We start from the raw sequence: 25,411 nt of genomic DNA, 5'->3' as shown, positions 1-25,411 counted from the left end.
AATTGTTTTTTGTTTGTTTTGTTCAGAAATCTGCAGAACATTACCTTTGTCATTTAGGGGTCAAATATAGCTTGATATGGGTTTTGCGCATTGTAATTAACGAGTGTCGACTAAAAAGTAACTATGCTGACTACATATAGTTGCTTACTTATAGGTCATTTGGTCTCTGGTGGAGAGTTGTCTCATTGTTAACAGACCACATCTTATTTTCTAATTTTCATAAATACTCAATTTTTCTGGATAATAAATTATTTTTTTTTTTTTGTTAATTCATTTTCATTAACACTAAGAATGTCTTTTTTTCTATATTAATAGATCACTAATATTGTCAATGTTACACTTTCATCAAAGTGGCAAGGTTTTTCCTAACATTATCGTCATTATCTGTTACAAAAATTCCCAATGGTAAACCAACTTAAGAGATTTCTAAAGGTGAATAGTGGTAGCTGTCAGTATCTTACTAAGACTTTCTTTTTTGAGAAATGAACGTTTTCAGTGTTATCAATTCACCATTTATAACTTAATGAGCGCAAATATAAAAAAGTTTTATTCATTATTAAACTAGATGGATCTGCTATACTGTTCCAACAGCTATGAAAGTAATGAAAAAATTTTAAAGTAATCAATACAAGTTAAGTGACCTCTGAAATATCTCACTCCTAGTATTTTACCTGTTTTAGATACCAATACATCCACATCAGTTTATTCCTCTACTTCAAAGTGCTACAAATTTGACATTTATATTATAATTTCAATCTGTTTTTAAAGTGTACCCTAAAGTTGGAAACCATTTAAATTACATTTGTACCATCAAATATAAGTACTTCATTAAAATATAAATTAAGATTTCTAGTCACAATTTAAAAATTCTTCAATTTTGAAACCATATATGATATGAGAGATTCAGCAATTGACTTAAAAGCAGCTTTTTTACATTAAAATTACAATATAAGTAAGGTTCGACATAGATAGCCTAGCTCCTTCAAAAAGATATTCACTTTTACATTGCATTTCAATAGGTAAGATATAATTGTATCATTTATGTGACTATAAGTTTGAGCATAATTAGTAGACTATAACTATCAAAATAAATCAACAACCCCTCCCCCACCCACTCCTTTTCATCCACTTGTAAGAGGCACATTGCTATAGAAATAATTAAATGGAAACTTCACACCTTATATTATATTCTCAATAATCATTTTAGTCACAAACAAATACAATGCATTTTTTTCTGACGCAGTCAATATAGTTGTTTTTGTTGCATGCAGGATGTCACAAATCTTTATTCTGATTGGACGAAATAAAGGCATTGAACAAAAACCTAAAAAAATAGATATTCTATTGCTTGATATTGGAGACTCTAAGCTTCTGTCCAAGTTTCATAACAATCAATTTATCATGTCAAAACGTAAAATCCCAATGTTTGTTTATGTGAACTCCAAAAACTAAGTTTAGTTATCAGTAAAATACTGAAAATAGAATGAAAAATGTTTTTCAAATTTTTTTTCAAAATTTTTCTCTTAATGCTGTCTTTTGGTCATAAAATTAAAGCTTCAGTCAAAATTTCATAAAATTAAATGAAGATTCAACACAGTTATTGATGTCCAAAAAAACATTACTTTAACCAAAATCTGAACTTAAATGTTGACGCCACTGACACCAATGGCAGAATGTAGGAATGTACAACATAAATAAGGCTTGCTCTACAATATTAAAGTTGACCTCAATTTCAGTGACATCAAATCAAAATTAGAACAATGCATGCAACACCTTTTTAGAATTAAAAATCCTTCAACAATGAGTGTTGTAAATTTCAACCTATCAGTAAACAGTGGCAGCATGGTAGATGTAAACATTGCATACACAATATGATCAAGCTCCAGATCAATTATAAAATCATTCCACAGAACTAAAGAAAAAATCAGGGAATTTTTTTCTTTTTTATTTTCTTCAAAATTTATAACTAAAATATTTGTTCTTGCTTTTTTAGAAAACGATTCAATGTTAAACAAGTTAGGCTTCAAAATATGTCAAGTTGCCTTTTAATTTTGTGACTAAGGTTCTGACTAGCCTGTTATCATGTCTGGGCAACAGCTGTACAATATTGATCATCTGCCGGACACCCAGTGGGTAGTTATATATACATAACATGCATATTTAGGACTATTTACAAGTATATAAAAACTATGCCAAATAATGCCTTCAAGTGTCAGGCTATATAATTGAATATTAATAGAAAAAAGTAAAGTCACAAAAATACTGAACTCTGAGGAATTTAAAGTCCCTAATCAAATGGCAAATTCAAAAGCTCAAACACTTCAAACGGATAGATAACAACTGTCATAAAAGGTTTCATATCCAGTGAGATTTGGATATCAACTTGAGTTTTTTAATTTCAATATAATGATAAACAGGCCTTTGGCCAGTTTATTATTACTATTTAAATTAAAATAATGAAGTTAAAATACAGTGATTTCCAATTTTCAGGAGTTGTTAAACCTATTTCTCTTATTGGTAAAAATTGATCTTCATAAAAAAAACCAAATTCTGACTAATTGATCAAGTCTTTTGAGCATACAATATAATGTCATATGTCCATTCTGAAATCAAACCTTAACATAAACCATTAAACCTTCTACAATGTTATTGCACATTATAACTCATCATTATCAAGCTGCGGACCAAATGTTAATCATTCCTTTCTATAGAAACCAAAAAAAGTTTTACTATGATGTTCCTTGAACAATGAGCATTAAATGAGCATTGTTAAAGACACAATTCTATTTGTAATCCACTATACTTGGTGGTGTTGGTAATCCATTATACTTGATGGTGTTTGTTAATCCACTATACTTGATGGTGTTGGTTAATCCACTATACTTGATGATGTTGGCAACCAACTATACTTGGTGGTGTTCACTTGCCAGGTAATCCACTATACTTGATGGTGTTGGTAAATCACTATACTTGGTAGTGTTGGTAATCCACTATACTTGGTGGTGATGGTAATCCACTATACTTGGTGGTGATGGTAATCCACTATACTTGGTGGTGATGGTAATCCACTATACTTGATGGTTTTGGTAATATACTATACTTGGTGGTGTTGGTAAATCACTATACTTGGTGGTGATGGTAATCCACTATACTTGATGGTTTTGGTAATATACTATACTTGGTGGTGTTGGTAAAATACTATACTTGGTGGTGTTGGTAATATACTATACATGGTGGTGGTAGTCCACTATACTTGGTGGTGTTGGTAAATCACTATACTTGGTGGTGATGGTAATCCACTATACTTGATGGTTTTGGTAATCCACTATATTTGGTGGTGTTGGTCATCCACTATATTTGGTGGTGTTGGTAATCCACTATATTTGGTGGTGTTGGTAATCCATTATATTTGGTGGTGTTGGTAATCCACTATATTTGGTGATGTTAGTAATCCACTATATTTGGTGATCTTGGTAATCCCCTATACCTGGTGGTGATGGTAATATACTATACATGGTGATGTTGGTTATCCACTATATTTGGTGATGTTGGTAATCCACTATATTTGATGGGGTTGGTAATCCACTATACTTGGTGGTGATGGTAATATACTATACATGGTGGTGTTGGTAATCCATTTAACTTGGTTGTGATGGTAATTCGCTATACTTGATGGTTTTTATAATATACTATGCTTGGTGGTGTTGGTAATCCACTATACTTGATGGTTTTGGTAATATACTTTACTTTGTGGTGTTGGTAATCCACTATACTTGGTGGTGTTGGTAATCCACTATATTTGGTGGTGTTGGTAATCCACTATACTTGGTGGTGTTGGTAATCCACTATACTTTGTGGTGTTGGTAATCCACTATACTTGATGGTGATGGTAATCCACTATACTTGGTTGTGTTGGTAATCCACTATTCTTGATGGTTTTGGTAATCCACTATACTTGGTGGTGTTGGTAATCCACTATACTTGATGGTGTTGGTAATCCACTATACTTGATGGTTGTGGCAATCCACTATACTTGGTTGTGTTGGTAATATACTATTCTTGGTGATGTTGTTAATCCACTATACTTGGTGGAGTTGTTAATCCACTATACTTGGTAGTGTTGGTAATCCACTATACTTGATTCTGTTGGTAATCCACTATACTTGGTGGTGATGGTAATCCACTATACTTGGTGGTGTTGGTAAATCACTATACTTGGTGGTGTTTGTAATGCACTATATTTGATGGTTTTGGTAATATACTATACTTGGTGGTGATGGTAATCCACTATACTTGGTGGTGTTGGTAATCCACTATTCTTGATGGTGTTGGTAATATACTATACTTGATAGTGTTGGTAATCCACCATACTTGATTGTGTTGTTAATCCACTATACTTGGTGGTGTTGGTAATCCACTATACTTGGTAGTATTGGTAATCCACTATACTTGGTAGTGTTGGTAATCCACCATACTTGATTGTGTTGTTAATCCACTATACTTGGTGGTTTTGGTAATCCACTATACTTGGTGGTGTTGGTAATCCACTATACTTGGTAGTGTTGGTAATCCACTATACTTGATGGTGTTGGTAATCCACTATACCTGGTGGTGATGGTAATCAACTATACTTGGTGGTAATGGTAATCCACTATACTTGATGGTGTTGGTAATCCACTATACTTGGTAGTGTTGGTAATCCACTATACTTGGTGGTGTTGGTAATCCACTATACCTGGTGGTGATGGTAATCAACTATACTTGGTGGTAATGGTAATCCACTATACTTGATGGTGTTGGTAATCCACTATACTTGATGGTGATGGTAATATACTATACTTGATTGTAATCCACTATACTTGGTGGTGATGGTAATATACTATACTTGATTGTGTTGGTAATATACTATAGTTGGTGGTGTTGGTAATCCCCTGTACTTAGTTGTGTTTGTTATATACTATACTTGGTGGTGATGGTAATCCACTATACTTTGTGATGTTCTTAATCCACTATACTTGGTAGTGTTGGTAATCCACTATACTTGGTGGTGTTGGTAATCCACTAGACTTGGTGATGTTGGTAATCCACTATACTTGGTGGTGTTGGTAAATCCACTATACTGGATGGTTTTGGTAATCCACTATACTTGATGGTTTTGGTAATCCACTATACTTGGTGGTGTTTCTATTGGAAATCTACTGTACTTATTGATAATAATAATTAACTATGTGTCTATTTCACTTTAGTTTGTTGGTGTTGGTTATCAACAATACTTGGTTTGGCACTTATAACCATGCAGAAAGGGGTGTCTGTTTGCATTATAACCATGCAAAAAGGGGTGTCTGTTAGGCACTTATAACCATGCAGAAAGGGGTGTCTGTTTGGCACTTACAACCATGCAGAAAGGGATGTCTGTTAGGCACTTATAACCATGCAGAAAGGGATGTCTGTTAGGCACTTATAACCATGCAGAAAAGGGTGTCAGTTTGGCACTTATAACCATGCAGAAAGGGGTGTCTGTTTGGCACTTATAACCATGCAGAAAGGGGTAGCTGTATGGCACTTATAACCATACAGAAAGAGGTGTCTGTTTGGCACTTATAACCACGTAGAAAAGGGGTGTCTGTTTGGCACTTATAATCATGTAGAAAGGGGTGTCTGTTAGGCACTTATAACCATGCAGAAAGAGGTGTCTGTTAGGCACTTATAACCATGCAGAAAGAGGTGTCTGTTAGGCACTTATAACCATGCAGAAAGAGGTGTCTGTTAGGCACTAATAACCATGCAGAAAGGGGTGTCTGTTAGGCACTTATAACCATGCAGAAAGAGGTGTCAGTTTGGCACTGATAACCATGCAGAAAGGGGTGTCTGTTTGGCACTTATAACCACACAGAAAGAGGTGTCTGTTTGGCACTTATAACCATGCAGAAAGAGGTGTCTGTTTGGCACTTATAACCATGCAGAAAGGGGTGTCTGTTTGGCACTTATAACCACGCAGAAAGAGGTGTCTGTTTGGCACTTATAACAATGCAGAAAGAGGTGTCAGTTTGGCACTTATAACCATGCAGAAAGGGGTGTCTGTTTGGCACTTATAACCATGCAGAAAGAGGTGTCTGTTTGGCACTTATAACCATGCAGAAAGGGGTGTCTGTTTGGCACTTATAACCACGCAGAAAGAGGTGTCTGTTTGGCACTTATAACCACGCAGAAAGAGGTGTCTGTTTGGCACTTATAACCATGCAGAAAGAGGTGTCTGTTTGGCACTTATAACCATGCAGAAAGGGGTGTTTGTTTGGCACTTATAACCATGCAGAAAGAGGTGTCTGTTAGGCACTTATAACCTTGCAGAAAGAGGTGTCAGTTTGGCACTGATAACCATGCAGAAAGGGGTGTCTGTTTGGCACTTATAACCATGCAGAAAGGGATGTCTGTTTGGCACTTATAACCATGCAGAAAGAGGTGTCTATTTGGCACTTATTATCACGCAGAAAGAGGTGTCAGTTTGGTACTGATGACCATGCAGAAAGGGGTGTCTGTTTGGCAATTATAACCATGCAGAAAGGGGTGTCAGTTTGGCACTTACAACCATGCAGAAAGGGGTGTCTGTTTGGCACTTATAACAATGCAGAAAGGGGTGTCTGTTTGGCAATTATAATAATGCAGAAAGAGGTGTCAGTTTGGCACTTATAACCATGCAGAAAGGGGTGTCTGTTTGGCACTTATAACAATGCAGAAAGGGGTGTCTGTTTGGCAATTATAACAATGCAGAAAGAGGTGTCAGTTTGGCACTTATAACCATGCAGAAAGGGACGTCTGTTTGGCACTTATAACCACGCAGAAAGAGGTGTCTGTTTTGCACTTATAACCATGCAGAAAGGGGTGTCTGTTTGGCACTTATAACAATGCAGAAAGGGGTGTCTGTTTGGCACTTATAACCATGCAGAAAGAGACGTCTGTTAGGCACTTATGACCATGCAGAAAGGAGTGTCTGTTTGGCACTTATAACCATGCAGAAAGAGGTGTCAGTTTGGCACTGATAATCATGCAGAAAGGGACGTCTGTTAGGCACTTATGACCATGCATAAAGGAGTGTCTGTTTGGCACTTATAACCATGCAGAAAGAGACGTCTGTTAGGCACTTATGACCATGCAGAAAGGGGTGTCTGTTAGACACTTATAACCACGCAGAAAGAGGTGTCAGTTTGGCACTGATAATCATGCAGAAAGAGGTGTCTGTTTGGCACTTATAACCATGCAGAAAGGGACGTCTGTTAGGCACTTATAACCATGCAGAAAGAGGTGTAGGTTTGGCACTTATAACCATGCAGAATGAGGTGTTGGTTTGGCACATACAACTATACTGATAGGGATGTTGGTTTGACAATAAAAATCATGCAGAAATGGATAAAATTATTATGGAAATTGGAAGAGGTCAAAGAGGCAACAACCAGACCAGCAGATAACAGCTGAAGGTCACCAATGGGTCTTACAAGACTATCAAAGACCAGATGCTCCGAACTGCGGACAGGGCACAAAAATGTGACCGGGCTAAACATGTTTTTCGAGATCTCAACCCTCCAGTATACCTCTAGACATGTAGAGTAAAGTAACACACATGTCTAGTTGGCTTTGTTTGTTCTATAAATACATTAAAGCCACCATTTGATCAGAACTAAGATGTTTAATCTGATGAGTGTCCAGAAATAGGGACAATGCTCTGAGTATAGTAAAAAATTGTAAAACCGTAGGTGTAAATATTAAAAATTAATTAGTGTGAATTGGTTGATCTTTGGATGATAATTAACACATTATTACTTGATCTTTAATTTAAATGTAACACAAAAAATAACACCATCAATTTAAACACACTGTTGTTTTGATATGCTAGAAAAGTACAAGTGACAATGCCTTCTTACAAAGAACTTTGGTTAACTATTCTTGATGGACCCTCAGAAAATCCTGGACAAAACAGTATATTCAAAAAAGGTGGGTTTCCAGTACTTTATTTATTTCACACCAATCAAGTTTAATAAAGGATCTATTTGAGTACTCTAACGTCACATCTACCATGCTACAGCCACATCAATAGGTGTGAAGGAGTAGGTTGGTGAGACTAATCATGCGTCATATAAAGAAGGTCACATGACTTAAGATACTTTACAGTTGACAGCCACTTTAATTAATATTTAAAACAGAATATCTGATATTGCTTTTCACATCTTCAATAATGTGTGATCTTCCATACTTTAACTTGGTGTAGCTGTCTCAGCCCACCAATTCACCCACTATTATTTAGAATGTATGTAAAAGGAGCTCTAATTTGACAAAAAATATTGCTTTTGATGTCATTGGTTACTTAAACTTAGTAGAACACGGACTATACAATACAAATGAATTTGAATTGCAATCACAATTTTTCCAAATGTCGTTTTTAACCTTTCTTCTTCTAAAATATGATAAATTTTCAATTTTGAAGTGTCCTTACATTATACTTAAAATAATCATTTATTAGCATTAAGATGGATTTATTTCCGTGTAGAGACATCAGCTGTTCTCTGACCAGATGACCTGATGAGCTAGAGAAAAGTTACATAGAGTTCAAAGACATATTCAATATTAATGCAAAATTTTAAATTCTTCTTTTTATCTAAAAATAATGGCTGTAGAAAATCCCCTTACAAACTTTATGTTACATTATCTCTGTGTGTTAATTAAACCTTTAACTTGAAATTCTTTTTCTTAACCAGATATTGAGTTTGGCAAACATAACACTCAACCCAAAAATAATATGATTTTGTTAAATTGAAACAAAATTAAAGTCAAAACTGTATATAAATTACTTTTAAAGTAACTTTCATGGAATAAAGCTTATGCATTAGTGTTGTGCTCTACATAATTTGTAAAATTACAATATATGAACACATTTTTTCCCCTACAACATAGCTCCTTATACTTTAATGATATAAGATTTTTTTCTTGTCCATATGATAAGGAAAGTTTAACTTTATATTTTTTTTATTGTTATCTAAAATTATTTAGCTACCATGCTCAAGTCTTGGAGAGAAATTTATTTTCAATATGAATTTATTTTATTTATATATCTACAAACTTGACTTCCGATGTTTAAAATTCTATCATTTCAATTGTTTGAAAAGAAATTATTTAAAAAAAACCTTTTAATTCTGATATCATAACCAATAGATGTTATACAATCTGGATTTATTTATTTCATTGAAAACCATACAAAAGATAAAATATCTATTGAAAAAAATGTACTTACAGACAGTTTTATTAACATTTTGAGAAACTGTTTCAAATTTAGCAGCCTGTATATAGTAATTCCGTAGTAACACTACAGTAGAGATGAGAATGACAATCATGATTGATCTAAACTATCATCACACAAGTCATTATATTGACAAAGGGAAGCAACTCATTCCATTTTTCATGATATGACAAATCAATTACATTTATCAATCTCACTATATGAAAAAGATAATATTTGAAAAAGTAACCAAGTTATCATTAAATACTTCATCAATCAGTTTTCAACAAAAACCAATTAAAATTTCTGAAATTTTATAATAAATTAATATAGAAAGATTCTCTTTATCTCTTATATATCTAAAACAAGAATGTGTCCTAAGTACACAGATGCCCCACCCTCACTATCATTTTCTATGTTCATTGGACCATGAAAATGGTGTAAAATCTCGAATTTGGTATTAAAATAAGAAAGATCATATCATAAGGAACATGTGTACTAAGTTTCAAGTTGATTGGACTTCAACTTCATCAAAAACTACCTCGACCAAAAACTTTAACCAGTACCTCAACTTAAATCTTTAACCTGAAGTGGGACAGACGGACGAACTGATGGACGAATGAACGAACAGAAGCACAGAGCAGAAAACATAATGCTCATAAATGGGACATAAAAAATGCAAAAAAGAGAAACAATCATCACTTCTAAGGGGGTCAGTTAACACATTCTGTCAACTTGACTTAAATGTAGATCTTATTGTTCTGGTCATTTCAACTGGTTTTAGTTACTCTATTATAATCAAGATTAAAACCAAAAACTTCAAAAATTTGCTTAAATGAAATTTATAGGCATATATACAATAAAAGGTAATGATGTTTCTTAAGTAATATGATATTTTGAGGGATGTCAAACTGTGACATATCTAGATAAGGTGCATTTTTTTTTTTTATTATTGATTTTTACCATTCTGACCGATTTAACTTGAAAACCGATTCATGGACCCCGCTTTTTTAAAATGACTTTGGTTTGAATACATGTACCAATTGTTTTGAAAAAGTCACAGATGAAAATTTAATTTAATTAGATAAATATACATGTGTCCATAGCATAGGATGCCCCAAGGCTTAAATTAAAATATTGTTTGTTTGCCCTTTACCGACCGACCCTATAAATTTGTTCCGCCTGAAAATCTTTTATTTATGTTTAACAGCAAGATTTTATTTTATTTTATTTTTTGTTCCTACCAAAAATCTTATATTTGTATTTCCCGCTCAAAACTTTTTTACCGGAATTCTCAGGTTTTATCTTTCCTGTATAAGGTCTAGTCCGTTTGGTATCACATGAGCGTTTGACATGAATGAACACTTGTATTTGGAGTTTCAAAGCATTTGTTTGAAATCGATGTTGAAAGCTTTGAAATCATGATTTAACGAACGTTACTCTGTGTCTTTATACATGAAGAGCAGGGTTCATTAAAAAAAAGTTCGTCCAATACTAAATTATCAACGTGTGTACAAAATATTTTGTAAACAGACTTTGTATCCTATGTAGGGATGGCCTTTGGTGGTCCGTAGATTAGGATGATTATGTTAATGATGCCTTCGACCAGCATTGATATATTCTGATTTATATCTGACATGAACCAAAGGTCTGTAAAGGGGAGAATATTTGGCAGTAAAATCGCCAAGTTTTTCCATACAGATCATTTATAAATGCGGTGTAAAATACAGGACAATTGAGTTTCAAGTCTTGTAGCATTTTTATTGGAAACACAGGCACACACAAAAATTTAAACACTCTACGGACTTTTTCTACTAGTAATGTACAATGTTTTTTCTGCCCGGACATATTTTACCAGAACAAAGTTATTTCTTACTTGCTTACAGAAAAACTTTAGGTTTGAACCTTGAAGTAAGCGTTCAAGGTACAGAGTACTATTAGTGCAAGTTAAAATTCTTAACAATTCCAGGTATGTAAACGTTTAAAATATGCCGCACAGCCCTATATTTTGAAATTTGAAAAAAAGTTGTAGTGCATATGAATCAACTTCACATTCTACATGATATTTTTTTTTCAAAACTTGGGACTATTATACTAATAGTCCTAGAAACTTATTAGCAAAAGCATACTTAAACAAAAGCAATACAGACAAAAATGACATCATGCAGATTTTGTATCTATAAAATAAAATATTATACCTACCTGCCTACCCATGACAAAAAATGTACCGAGCTAAGTTATTTTTTGGGAAAGAAAAATAAAATATTTTACCTACCTACCTACCCTTTTTCAAAACATAGAGTCGGAAAAGGGCAAACAAACAATATTTTAATTTAGGCCCAATCACAATATAATTTGCTATGTTCAGTGGACTGTGAAATTGGGGTCAAAACTGTAATTTGGTATTAAAATTAGAAAGATCAAATCATAGAAAATATGTGTACTAAGTGTCAAGTTGTCGGACTTCACCTTCATCAAAATCTACCTTGACCAAAAATTTAGCATGAAGCAAGACAGACTAACAGACCAGAAAACATAATGCCCATAAATAGGACATAAAAATGCCTTCATTTTTCTAAACACATTAAACTTCTAATGTGTTTTTTATTACAAATTCTAATCAACAAGGTGAAAAATAGCTTATAAAAAATTTTTTAAAACAAGAATGTGTTCATAGTACACAGATGCCCAATCCGGACTATCATTTTCTATGTTCAATGGACAATGAAAATGGGGGAAATCTTTGATTTGACATTAAAATTAGAAAGATCATATCACATAGAACATGTGTACTAAGTTTCTAGTTGATTGGACTTCAACTTCATCAAAAACTACCTCGACCAAAAACTTAGCATGAAGCAGGACTGACAAAAGAACGGATGAAGCACCAAAAGAACGGATGAAGCACCAAAAGAACGGACAGATGAACGAACCCACAGACCAGAAAACATAATGCCCATAAATAGGGCATAAAAATCACTGTTGGATCAAAACTGTATCGTATGCCCTGATTGGAGAAGTATCTCAGTTTTGTTTTTGTGAAATGCCATAGAAGATAGGCCTTGACTGACCCAATTCAATTCATCAATATTCTTACTGCTCTTTAATGGCTGTATAAATACATGAAGGCCTTTTCTCTTGGTACTGCCTCAGTATTTTCCTATCCCAAAAATATTAAGCTACAAACTGATTGGTATTCTTATCCAGTGAGCTACAATCAAAATCAACACTTGAATCATGAGACATTTTTCATCCAAGTTACCAGGCCCTCTCAAGCAGGAGAGTAAAGTTTAGTACATCAAGTAGAGGGACTGAATCATTCATGTTTGACCTTCTGTTGGTTATATTAAGATATTAAATCCTACTTTATACTTTTAAATTTTTGAAATATCAGCCAAAACCTGAAATTTTCTAAATGTATCATCAACTCTAAAATTGGTTGTCAAATTTTCTGAATAATCCATACATCAATCTCTTACGTGTATGGTCTAAATACTCATATGGTCACAAACATATATAAATCATTGTTTCTGATAATCTCTTTTTTCTTGTGTGCCAAATTTGAGGCCACAGACAGTCTGACTTTGAGCAAAGAAAGAGCCACTCTCAAAAGTTTTTAAAATGTTTGGCACTATTAATATTCGAATTCCCCTACCAGGCATAATAGATAAAAAAAAAAAAAATTTCATGGTTTTCATATTTATTTGGACTCTTTGTCAGTTAGTGCATTGTTGTCTTGTTGGAAATCATCCCTCATCTCCTAACTTGTATATTTATCAATATGTTTTATTTTTTCAATATAAATGTCAAGAAACTATCAAACCTAAGACGAAGCTGATATTTATCCAATAAAGAGATATTGAGTCCATCTTATTAATTGTTTTCCACAATCCTTAGAGACTGTGATGAATTACACGATATTGTAATATTAATAATACAGGGTTTGTTTATTTTCACCAGCTGAAAATGTATCCAAGAAAGTCATGAAACTGAAAAAGCTGTAAAAGTGATGTAATTTTATATACTGTGGATTCATTTATTTTCGTGGATAGAGAAAAAAAGACGTTTCGTGGTAAACGTAAATTCGTGGATGGCTGATTACAACAACAAAAAATTAGATACATAATTCATGGATTTCTTTTTGATTTAGGAGATCATATAACCTCCTTGGTTTGATCAATTATAAAACAAAACAAAAAAGAAGGAATTCATTAAAAAAGCTCGCTTGGTCATTCTAGGTTAAAGTGTTCATTGATAACTCCCATTACAATAATGGACAGAGACAACTAATTATTTGTTTGTTTTACAATTTATAGATTCTTGTCTGAATCCTATAAGGCATTCAAAACTTTATGATTGAAAGCTCATTTCCCTAATCACGATATAATAAACAGTGATATAAGTATAAGGTGTGAATATAAATGTTCCTGTCATAATCAATATTACCTACAGGCAATATCCCCGTACTTAATCCTATTGATGTTTAATCACTGGTAAACTAAACTATGACACGGTAATAACAACTTGCAGTTATTTTCCATGAACAGTTTTAATCAATTTTAAAAAGTAAATTATCACTGATATTAGATATATTTATCATAGATTTAATTAAAATACTTTATAAATATGAAAAGTAATCATTTAGAGTGGGACTGGAGCATATTCGCCATGGACACATTTTCGCTGTTTTGCTATTTTATCTTTAAATATGTGTGCCTTTACCCAGGACTTGCCTAAATAGATGGTAAAGACTGTTTAATTGTAATGTTGGAACGGTTGATATTCGTTTTTACCCCATTTACAAGGTTCTTCGCTCATATTATATATGCAAGTGTTTTTAAACAATTTTTAGCTATTATGTAAGATTTTTATGGCAAGTCTGAAAGTAAATATTTGTGATAAAAATCATATAGGAATGACACCTCTTAAGCTTAATCATTTATTCTAATATGACGCGCTTCTTTGGCTTTATGAATCAAAGAGCTGAAAGCTCTGAAGAAAAATGACGCCACTGTCTCTAATATTGGGATAGTTTTTATGCAAGTCTTGATTTTCACATACCGAAATTAGTTTAACAATGCAACATGTCTCGTAAGCATATAATTGATATTCGTATATATGTGTGTGTGTGAAGTGAAGGTGACAACTGGCTGTTTTTTTTAAGACAAATGAATAGGTCAAGACTACCTGAATTGTACAAATAAATACCGTAGAAAGGCTTGTATATTTCTCACTGGTACATAGTCTGAATCCGGGTCCGTTCGCGCCCACTCATGTTCGCCCCCTTTCACTTTCACACCCTAAATGTTCGCACCCAATCTTAATTGGTTTTGTGTTTAATAACTCTGTAAGCAAGTGTTTTCTTATAAGTATAATTGTTGTCATTGTCTCAAAATAAAGTGAGACAGCATTTTTATTTGTGTTGAATAAATCTTAATCATGTTTTGGATAGCGTATTGTTAAAAATAATAATAATCCTTTCTAATTAAAGTGGTATTTTGTCAACGTTTTATTTTGTGTTGAATAACTCTTAATCATGGTTTGGTTAGTGTATTGCTATAACTTTGTTTCATTGACTTCTTTCAAAATGAAGTGAGATTATGACTATGTTTTTTTCTGTGTGTTGAATAGATTTTATCATGTTTTGGTTATAATAGTGGATTGCTATATTTTGGTTCCTATATTTTATTGTTTCGTTGTTTCAGATCAAAGGGACCAAGCTGTTGTAACAAAAATTGGTCATAGTTTATTTATTTCGATGTGAAATTCCAGTTGTCTTTCCTTATTAATTGTGCTTCTATATGTATACAAGTTTCTCCATAGTTGGAGCACCATCTATTACTAAAAACACCCCTAAAATTGGTATAGTCTTGATTTTCACCCCTTTAAGTATAATGGACCGTTCCATATGGTAGTATATAAACCAGCTCAAGACAGAGAAAGTTTGTCTAAAATAAAATATTACTATAATGGACTAATTCCAAATTTAGTTACCAGGGCGCAATTACCAATTGGTAAGTCGTCCACCAAAAACATATAACCGTAACCGTAGAAAGTTTGTCAGTTTTATGTGGACCGTTGAAGTGATAACATCAGGATTAAATATTCCAACTGATAAGTAGAGTGAATTAAGTGATTCCAAAGGATATATAAATAGTGTTCGGATTTATATGTGGATGTTGCAATAGTGATTGTGATACAATGTATAAAGTGAATCTGATATATATAAGTGATTTGTATTAATGAGAATACAAGGTGTATACTTGCTGGTGTTGCAAGTTGTACTATGTGGAAGTGTGAATACTTCATAGATTTGTATTAGTGAGAATACAAGGTGTTTACTTGCTGGTGTTGCAAGTTGTAATATTGTGGAAGTGTATTCGTGAAAGTGCACTGTGTTAAACCTTACCAGTTGGATAATATTCATTGTGTGTGAACTCAAGGAGATAGTTAGTGCGTGAGTTCAGCTGTGTTTATATGTATATTCCTTGTGAATTGAAGGATTTATGCATGTGTAAATGTGTCATTGTGTTATTGTGATTAGTTGCAGATTAACAAGGTGATATTAAATATTGGTGGACGTTGTAAATAGAAGTTGTATATATGTGATTTTGTGTTCATACGTTTTATGTGATACTTACTTGTTGATGCATGTTGCAAAGTAATCTGTTGGTGACATGGTGTAATAAAGGGCTGTATGCATGTTGCATAGTTATATATTAGTGACATTGTGAATAAATCAGTCTGATACATGTTGCATAGTGATTGCAAAGTGACATTGTGTGTATATATTCTGTAATAAGGCAGTGTGTTTATGCATTGTGAATGAGTTACTTCACCTTGCATTTTGATTCATGTGCATTCTGCTGTGTATATAGTTTTTGTTGTGAATCAATTTAAGGATGTGTTAATTGTTTTGAATAGGACAACTGGTTGTGGTCAAAAATTGAGCTGAACACTTGAAATCCTGATTTATTCAGATACGGATCCATTGATCGCCCGGTTACACGTTACACTGTTAAAAACAATTATCTTTTGTGTTTTTCCTTTAAAATCTTCAATGTTTTACTCATACCAAGCTATAAATACATTCAGTATTTACACCAAAGCAATTTAAAACAACAATCATGATTTTCCAATTATTCAACTTGAATTTGAATTAAAATTGAGCGCGAATGAGTAGAGTGCGAACGGACCTTGGGTGCGAACGTGCAAGGTGCGAACCTGCAAGGTGCGAAAGTGTATTGGGCGCGAACAGACCTGATACCACAAAATATTAAGTAAATAATCTTTTTGTTACTGTTATCAAAGGTCTAATGAAACTCAGGTAATTTCAAACATTTGTCAAAGAATTCTAGTCAAACCGGCACCTGGTTAAATTGGCACCTGGACAAATCAGCACCTGGTTAAATCGACACCTGATATAGTCAATTCGTCACCCATGTTAAATATATATTTTAACAGTATTTTAAGCAAAAAGAGTAAAAATAAGTAAGGGGTTGCCAGAATTTTTTTCAGTATTTAAGCAAAAAGAGTTAAATACTAACTTTCACATTTTTGGGTGTTCATTGTACATTTTGTATATATTTATTTTTCTCAACTAAATGACATTTTTGGTGTATTTTTAATGATATATATATGAGTTGTCAAAATAATTATTACGTCTGGCAAGGCTTTTTTAATTTTATTCTGGGACACCTTTCTATGACCGCAAGGCTATGTTCATTTTTTTCTGGGACGCCTTCCTAAGAAAGCCTTCCTACGAACTTCGTAGGAAGACGTCACAGAAAAAAAAAAAATAGCCTTGCCAGACGTCATAATAATTTGGACTAATACATGAGATATTGGATATTTTTATGCATTATTTAAACCAGTTGAGCATTTTACAGGATTGTTTGTTTAATGCTTTTTAAACTTTACTGAAAAAAAACACCTTAAATTTGCTTATTATTTGGCATGAAAGTTTGATTTATTGAAAGGGACTCATAGTTTTCCATTTTTTTTTAATAATTGTCTAATTGTTAAAACAACAGCTTGGGTAAGGCCTTCGTTGTTTACCTTTATACACAACAACATAATTTCACTTTGGTTTCGTTGTTTACCTAAATACACAACAACATATTCACTATGTACTTGGTAACAGTTATTAATTAATTGAATAGAAAATATTATAACAAATATTTTTGGATGCCGAATTGACGTCAAATAGGTGCCGATTTGACTAGATGCCAATTTAACCAGGTGCCGACTTGACTTGTACGTTTCAATTCCTCTGCGATCGTTTGCGGTATTTTCTTGAGAAAAACCTATTTTCCATCATCAAAGAGAAGATGAAACTGCTTGAAAATGATTCTGGAACGCTTCATGATTGTTAAAATAAGTTAAATTCACTCAAAAAACAATTTTAAAACTTGCGATGTTTAAACAGGAAGTTTCAAAAGCACGTGTAAAAAAAGAAATTAACCGGTGAGAGTGGAAATCCGTACATAACAGATATCACTATAGTACGACTTTGAAAGCAAAACAGTTCCATCCTTTTGTAAAACAGTCTTTAATATACCTATCACATTAATGTTTAAAGGGTCTTAAGCTTATTCAAACCATAAAAGTCGGTATGAAACACCAAAACGGAATAACAATAACCGATTACGTTTTGTAGTTTACAAATTCTAAACTGGTTCCCGCCAAACTACAACACTTTGTCCGAGTGTAGTGGAATACAAGCAGAAACCAGTTAGTTTGTAAACTGGTTCCTGGCTGATTACTACACAATGACCTCTCATGCATAATTAATGATAACACGAGCAGATTCCAGTTTGTATAGAAAATAGTAAATACGAAACCAAGCGCGGTAGGCAGAGAAATGTAATGAAGTTCAGGTCGCCAGTAATGGAACAATGACTGCGTCATTTTCCAATAAAACCATGCTCTAAATCCAATATATTATTTTTGCACATGCTTAAATTGACTACTGCAGGATAATGAATTTTATCAAATTGGCATGCATTTAATATATTTCATTAACTTAAAACACTTCCAACACTAGTAACCCGAATTTAACTTGATCGGACAAAAACGCATTAACGCTGTTTAAATGAGATTAATCGTCATTTGATAAAGATTGACAAAAATAAAAATCATTTTTAATTTATTTCAATGCATATCAAATCATTTTAATGCCAGTCAAATAGATTCGCTTGCAGTCGTTCAATTTAATTCAAGTTGGTGGTAAGTTACGTCAAACAAATAGGCCACTCCCCCGTTAAACTATTTCAAACTGGTATTAATTCATTTTAAACCATGTTGAGACCCGAGCTTTTAACAGGTAAATCACTCAAGCAAAACAACATCGATGTATCTTTCTAAATTTGTTTCAAACTTTATCGACTTATATATATAAATGCGTGTATTTCTATTAAAGTCACATACTGCACAATTTAAACAAATGAATGATCAATACACGTAACATATAAGGAATTTAAAGGAAAACATTAAAATAATGATGCACGGTTTAAAAAATGCAAAACTTGTGAATCTGTTAAAAATAAAATAGTTAGATGTTTAACATATTTTTAATTTGCCCAAATGTAGTAGATCTTTATCTCACATATTCGTTTCAAAACTTGCTGAGTGCTATGAAAACTCGTGACATGTAAGTATGGTCCATTGAAATTACTTACAAAACTTTATGTATTCCTGTATATTTCCGTTTCTCTTTTTCTGTCTTACTAGAGTTAAGGATGTTATATAATATAACCTCCTTGCTAGAGTGTACTCGTAAATTAAATATAGACACGGAAATTAAAGTAACTTACAAAAATTATTTATTTTTAACATAGTTTAAATCGATGTTTCTTATATTTTCGGTCAACAACAAATACTCCCTAGCTGTATGTTGATATATGGAGTAGCTTGTAAGAGGAAGATAGGTTCTTTTGTTGAAGTTTGTGTTACATATCAAAATGAATTTCATTGTCGGAACAATTGCAAACTTTCAATCCAGGTGTTCTCATCGAGGTCCGCGTTCATGTTTCAATTCAATACACATTATTTCATCAAGGTGCTTTCGTTAAAGTTCGCCTTACATAGTAAAATGAATTTCATTGGTCAGAACGTTTGCAAACTTTCAATCCAGGTGTTCTCATCGAGGTATGCGTTCATGTTTCAATTCAATACACAATATCAAGGACGTATATACGTCCTTGACCATATGAAGTCCAATATGATAAAAAAAAATATTTTAAACAGAGTAAATAAATAGAATTTAGAAAATAAAACATTTTTACGATTCTTCCAACACAATAAACTTCCAACACAATAAAAGTAACTATCTTTTTCACTGATGAAAAATTATTACTATTTATATAAGAACAAGGATTTGTCAATCTGGGAACAGTATACCTAACAATATATATGTTCCTGATTCAATTTATTCCTCGATAAAATAAGTTTGATTTGTATATGTAATCCAAATTAATTTACACAAATTTTTCAAAACACAATATTTTTTGAAATAAATAAAGTGCCCAATTTCGAAACATTTACTCGGCTTACATAGAAAGGTTTAAGAAAAGCTCTTCTACTTTCTGTTAGAGCTGTGCAGTTTAGAATATATATAGTGAAATACATCAACTTATCTCTTGAGAGTTACAAAGTACACAGTACCTTTCCTGTCTCATAATTCTACGCCATCTACCGATTTCTATAGGTAACCGATGATTTCCAGTTCTAAACCTTCATAACGTTATCTTATCTTTATAACTTAATAAGTCTAAATATTCTTCAAATTCAAAGTTTTCTTTAAACAGTTTCTAACATAATGCTTTGGGAGAATATTCCATTTCTGATTTCCAAGTCTGCTGAAATTGGTCAAAAAATCTCTGTTTAATGCTCAACTTTAACCCTTTTGGATTAAAACTATAGTTACTCTGATTTAACCAAATATTTGAAAATCCATATTTATTCAAGATATTTTTTATACAAATCAACAAATCGAAAGTAAATCCACCATATACATTGAGTTCATAAATATATCTATATAGAATATTTGTCAATTTACTCTCGGAACTGTTAAAATTGTTAGACCAAAAAGATACCATACGGTGTTCCACATATACTGACATAGAATAAGCGCCTAGCTCTCCATATACCATAAAGATTGGGGTAGATTTTTTCTTTTCTTTTATACTTTAAAGTACAACTAACAGCCAATGAACTCAAATTATTGTTTAAAAGTAAGATGAGGTTATATGATTGTCAAATAGAAAGCTATTCCACAAAGACAAGTGACTTATATAAGATTTTCTATGTGGTTTTTGTATTTCTATATGGGTTGCTGTTGATAACTTAACACAGTGCAAATATAACCTAATAAAAGGACATAACTAGTCAAACATTACAGATAAGAAAGAGAAAGAGTAACATGTTAAAGTCAAATATTAGAGAACTCTGAAAGTGATCAACTGTAACTTGATCTTTGTTTTATGGTAATAAGCCTGGTGTACAAGTTTCATAATATTTTGTTGAGGCATCTAAAGTTAGAGAACAGAAACCATTTTGAGATGTATGTGTGGACGGACAAGGGTAACACTTAATGCCCACGTCTTCTCTATACCTTATGTTCCTAACATAGCAACACTTCTAACAATAGACAACTAAAACACAAACTTATGTTTGTCGACTAGCTTGCTGCTTGTGTATATTCTGAGCTGCCGATTTTATTAAACAAATATGTACAAACATGTCACATCAATACACATAAAAAATTTTGTGGCAATCATGATGACTTCTAATATCTACTACTAATATCTAAATGTTTCGTGGCCGTTCAGGAAAAACTACTTTTAGAAACCTGTGTCCGTTTGCCTAATGCCATGCGAAACCCCAAGTGTTGGACCGCACTTGATATAAGAATGTTCAAAAAACATTTAAGAAAACATTTAAAAAACAAAGAATCTGCTATCAGTCAAAGACTGCGGCTAAATGAAATAATTTGAAGACAGAAATGAGTCTGAAATAACCAAATCCGATTACGTTTGTATAGCCATACCACCTATATATATAACGAAAAGTTTTAACTTTAATGCTAATTTGAACATACTTATATATACAAAATATTTAAAAAACGTTCTTAACGTACAAATTAAAAAATTTGATGTTCACTCAAGTAAAGCAGGGCTAGAAATGACCATACATACACCTATCATTTAACACAATAATTTTTCCCGCCCGAAAAATTCATACGCCTTCGAACTACTACGTGAGAAGACAATTAATTCCCGTTACACTACGTGCCACGGAAATTAGGAAGTCTTCTCTATACCTTATGTTCCTAACATAGCAACACTTCTAACAATAGACAACTAAAACACAAACTTATGTTTGTCGACTAGCTTGCTGCTTGTGTATATAGAAAACAACAAAGATAGCTAGACTGTAGAAACAAATAAATTTCAAATTAAACAAAAAATAATTCTAAACATCAGACTTGCGATTCATAAATCATAAACCTAATTTCTTCGACACTTTTAATCTGTTTTCAATAGAATCAGCCACATAACCATCCTTACTAGAATCGCTTTTCCATCTACCATGGCGCTTCCAGCACCTTTCGTTAACGTCAGAGTTAGCCGCCGCAGTGGCACCACCAGACCTCAAAGAGTGCAAACCAAGGTTTAACTCTGGAGCAACTAATTTCAAACGCTTCAGTATGCATTCTCTAGCTGTGCTATAGCTGATCGGTTTATTAACCTGAATTAAACCAGACTTGTTCTTAGATTTATACAATGGACGAAACAAATACTTGTCTGAAAAAATATCTAAATGCGCCAATCCAACATACTTTAATAACATGTCAAAGGGACAAGCCATTGATTGACCTTTAGAAACCAAAACTTCATCTCCAGCTCTATATTGGTCAGTTTTGCTCTTTTTAATCTTTACAACTAAATAACTATCCTTAAAAATAATGTCGTTACATTTCAGATTACTCAACTCACTAAATCTAAGAAAAGCACTATAACTCAGTAAAATCATAGCCAGATCCCTAACTACTGTTAAATCATTCGACCCTTGAAACATAGAACATAAACTTATCAAATTATCATTGGAGATAGGATCTTTCTTTACAACTGGAGCTTTAGCAGTACGTTTAGCTGATTCAACTATATTTTTTACAAAAGAATTCTCTGTAGGATCTAACTGACCTGCCATGTCATGGGCCCATTTAATGGAATAAAAAACACTATTGATAGTACTGTATGTAGCACCTGAATCAAGCAAATGAACTAAATATAAGGAAACATGAATAGGCGATGCTGGCAAATAAGTCAAATTATGTTCATGCGAAAATGTTTTCCATTTTTTAAAAGCATAGTTATATTTTCTAACAGTACTGTCACTCCTGGAATCAAGCAGTCTCAACGAAAAACTATCCACCAAATCATGTAATGGATGATCCTCTCCGATACCACTATCCTCCATGGCTTCTGTTACAAAACATCCAAGCGTTAACCCTGTACAAAAAATACAAAATAAAATCAATCAAATCTGATCTTAAATGCAATCAAGGAAAAATTCATATATTTCCCAAATACACCATTATTTCCCCTTCCGGGAACAACAGGACTAATGCTCATTATTTGATGCTCGTCTTTTATGAAATGTTTCAAATTTCCAAAAATATCATGTAACATCAACCAATAAGGTGAAGAAATCCACAATGGAACTACCAATGTACAATTTGCCTTATCACTGCACAGTTTTCTTATAACCTTACAAACAACATTTGGTGGTGGTACTAACCAATTGTTTTCACCAAACCAATTTTGTGAGAATGCATCAATTTCTTCTGTATTCTTACACCAACATTTAGAATTAAATCTCAAACATTTAGTGTTGTAATCTGTAGCAAATCTGTCTATTGTATGTTTACCCCATAACTTATCTAACATTTGAAATACAGATTCTTTAATACCCCAGTCATCGCAATCTGAATATCTACTCAGACCATCAGCAATTTTATTTTGTTCTCTTGGAATCCAATGTGGTTTAATTTTTATATTGTTCTCTGAACATAAATAATTTAGCTCACAAGCAATATTTTGCAGTTCCGGTTTTTTGCTACCATTTTTAACTATACTAGTTACATTCTTATTGTCTGTATTCAATTTTAAACAATGATTTTCTAAACATCTTAACGAACTTTTCACTGTTCTGCTTACTGCTTCAAGTTCACGCCATGTTGAACTTTTACCACTTTCCAATACTGTCCAACTTCCTACTACAGTATTCAAACTGTTACCTGGTAATTCTAGACCACAGTCAGTCAGAATTTCTAACGAGTCACAGACCGACTCGGCACATATGCCATCAACTGCGGGCACAATATAACCCCCAAAACCTACATCTGAGGCATCAGTAAACGCCACCAAATCACATACATCTGACTCATGCAGATCATTACCTTGCTCATTTAACTGTGTTACTGAATTTAACCAGTATCTGAGCTCCTCGACAGCCGGGGCTGTCAGAGCGACAAGTGACTTCCAACTTGCCCTTAATAGTATACAGTTATACAATTCTCTAGTTCTAAGCCTAACTAGATTACCTAACACAGCTTGCATTGATATAATCTGGCCAACAATTCCGGCAACAAACTTTGCACTGTGCAACATTTTACCTTTTCCGACACAGAAAAGTATTTTACTGATAACATCAACTAATCTGTCAATACGTTCACTGGAAACTCTAAGTTTCCCGAACTCCATATCCCATACCAAACCTATCCAGGTCATATTTTGCTGCGGATACCAAACACATTTTTCTTCAGCTATTAAAAAACCAAATTCAGACAAACTAGATCTTATATACGAGCTAGCTCTTTCAGCTGATTGAAAATCATGTGCACCTCCAAGCCCATCATCAAGATACATTATTATCTTTAACCCCTGATTTCTCCAGTATTTTACCACTTCTTTAAGAACTTTGGTAAAAATATGACCCGCACTAGCCAGACCAAAAGGAAGAACATTAAATACAAAGTACTTTGTTATACCATTGAAATCCCAACTGAAACCTAAATAAGTTCTATGTTCCTCTAATATTTCCAAATGGTGATATGCACTTTTAAGATCATATCTAAACAAAAAATTGCCTTTTTCAAACAATTCTCTTGCAACTGTACCATCTTCAAATTTAAACCTAAACTGGTGTATGCATTCGTTGATATGCCTACAGTCCAAAACTAAACGGGGCTTCTTTGATCTACTAAAAGCTACCGTTAAAGGATTAACCACAAAAGGTATATCATTAACTTCTGAAATGCAACCTTTTTCTGTCAATTTAAAAATCTCACCAATAACGAATTCACCGTTATCCCTAGCGGATTTATTATTTCTCAATACAACATTTTCTGGCAGTACTTTAAACGGAATACCGTATCCCTTTTCTATAACACTTAAAATATACATGCTTGTGTCTATATCTCTCCATTTGTGTATTGATTTTTTCAATTTACCTACAGGTGTGAGTAAACTTGAATTTACCGTTAACTGGCTAGACACCTGTTCGATACGTTCACGCTCGAGTAAACAAATACTATCATCATTCATGAAATACTGTAAAGACTTATCAGTAAGGTGATTCGTATTCACCTGAAAACTATTATCATGTACTAAATCTGAGCAAATGCTCCTTAATTTATTAACATTAAATAAATTTGTACTTAACTTTCGTTTTTTCTCTGGACATTCAAATTTCCAGTGACCAGGCTTGTAGCAGTTATAACAAACTCCGGGCCTCCCACTTGCCTTCCCATTTGCATCACTAGAAGTAGCAGTTGAAGTTGGCCTGCTATATGGCGTTGGTCTCTTCTTCTTGGCTTTCTCCGATTTTGTTTTTCTCTCCGCTCGTGTCTGCGCTCTAAAAATCTTACGGTCGTCCTCTGAATCATCTGCGAGCGGATTCGCTGTATATTCTTGTACAACTTTCCATCCCATCTCGGAAGAATCGGCCATTTTCACTAATTTCTGTCTATAGCGTATTAGTTGCATACCTTCAGCTATTTTCTGCTTGGCTAAGCTGGCACTTGGATCCCTGGACTCCAAACTGGCATCGGCTTCCTTCAAAGTTACGCTTAGTTTGCGA

General features: G+C 33.2%; 1 protein-coding gene across 4 annotated transcripts in view; it reads right to left on the bottom strand.

Moving 5' to 3' along the window:
* Positions 1-25,411, bottom strand: part of LOC139517900 (leukocyte tyrosine kinase receptor-like) — a 296,261-nt gene that overhangs the window by 146,544 nt on the left and 124,306 nt on the right. The gene's annotated exons all lie outside the window — the stretch shown is intronic.

The sequence above is a fragment of the Mytilus edulis genome, chromosome 3, assembly GCF_963676685.1.
Source record: "Mytilus edulis chromosome 3, xbMytEdul2.2, whole genome shotgun sequence".
NCBI lineage: Eukaryota > Metazoa > Mollusca > Bivalvia > Mytilida > Mytilidae > Mytilus > Mytilus edulis.
Note: the sequence above shows the minus strand (reverse complement) of the source record. Positions and strands in the feature narration are given on the sequence as shown.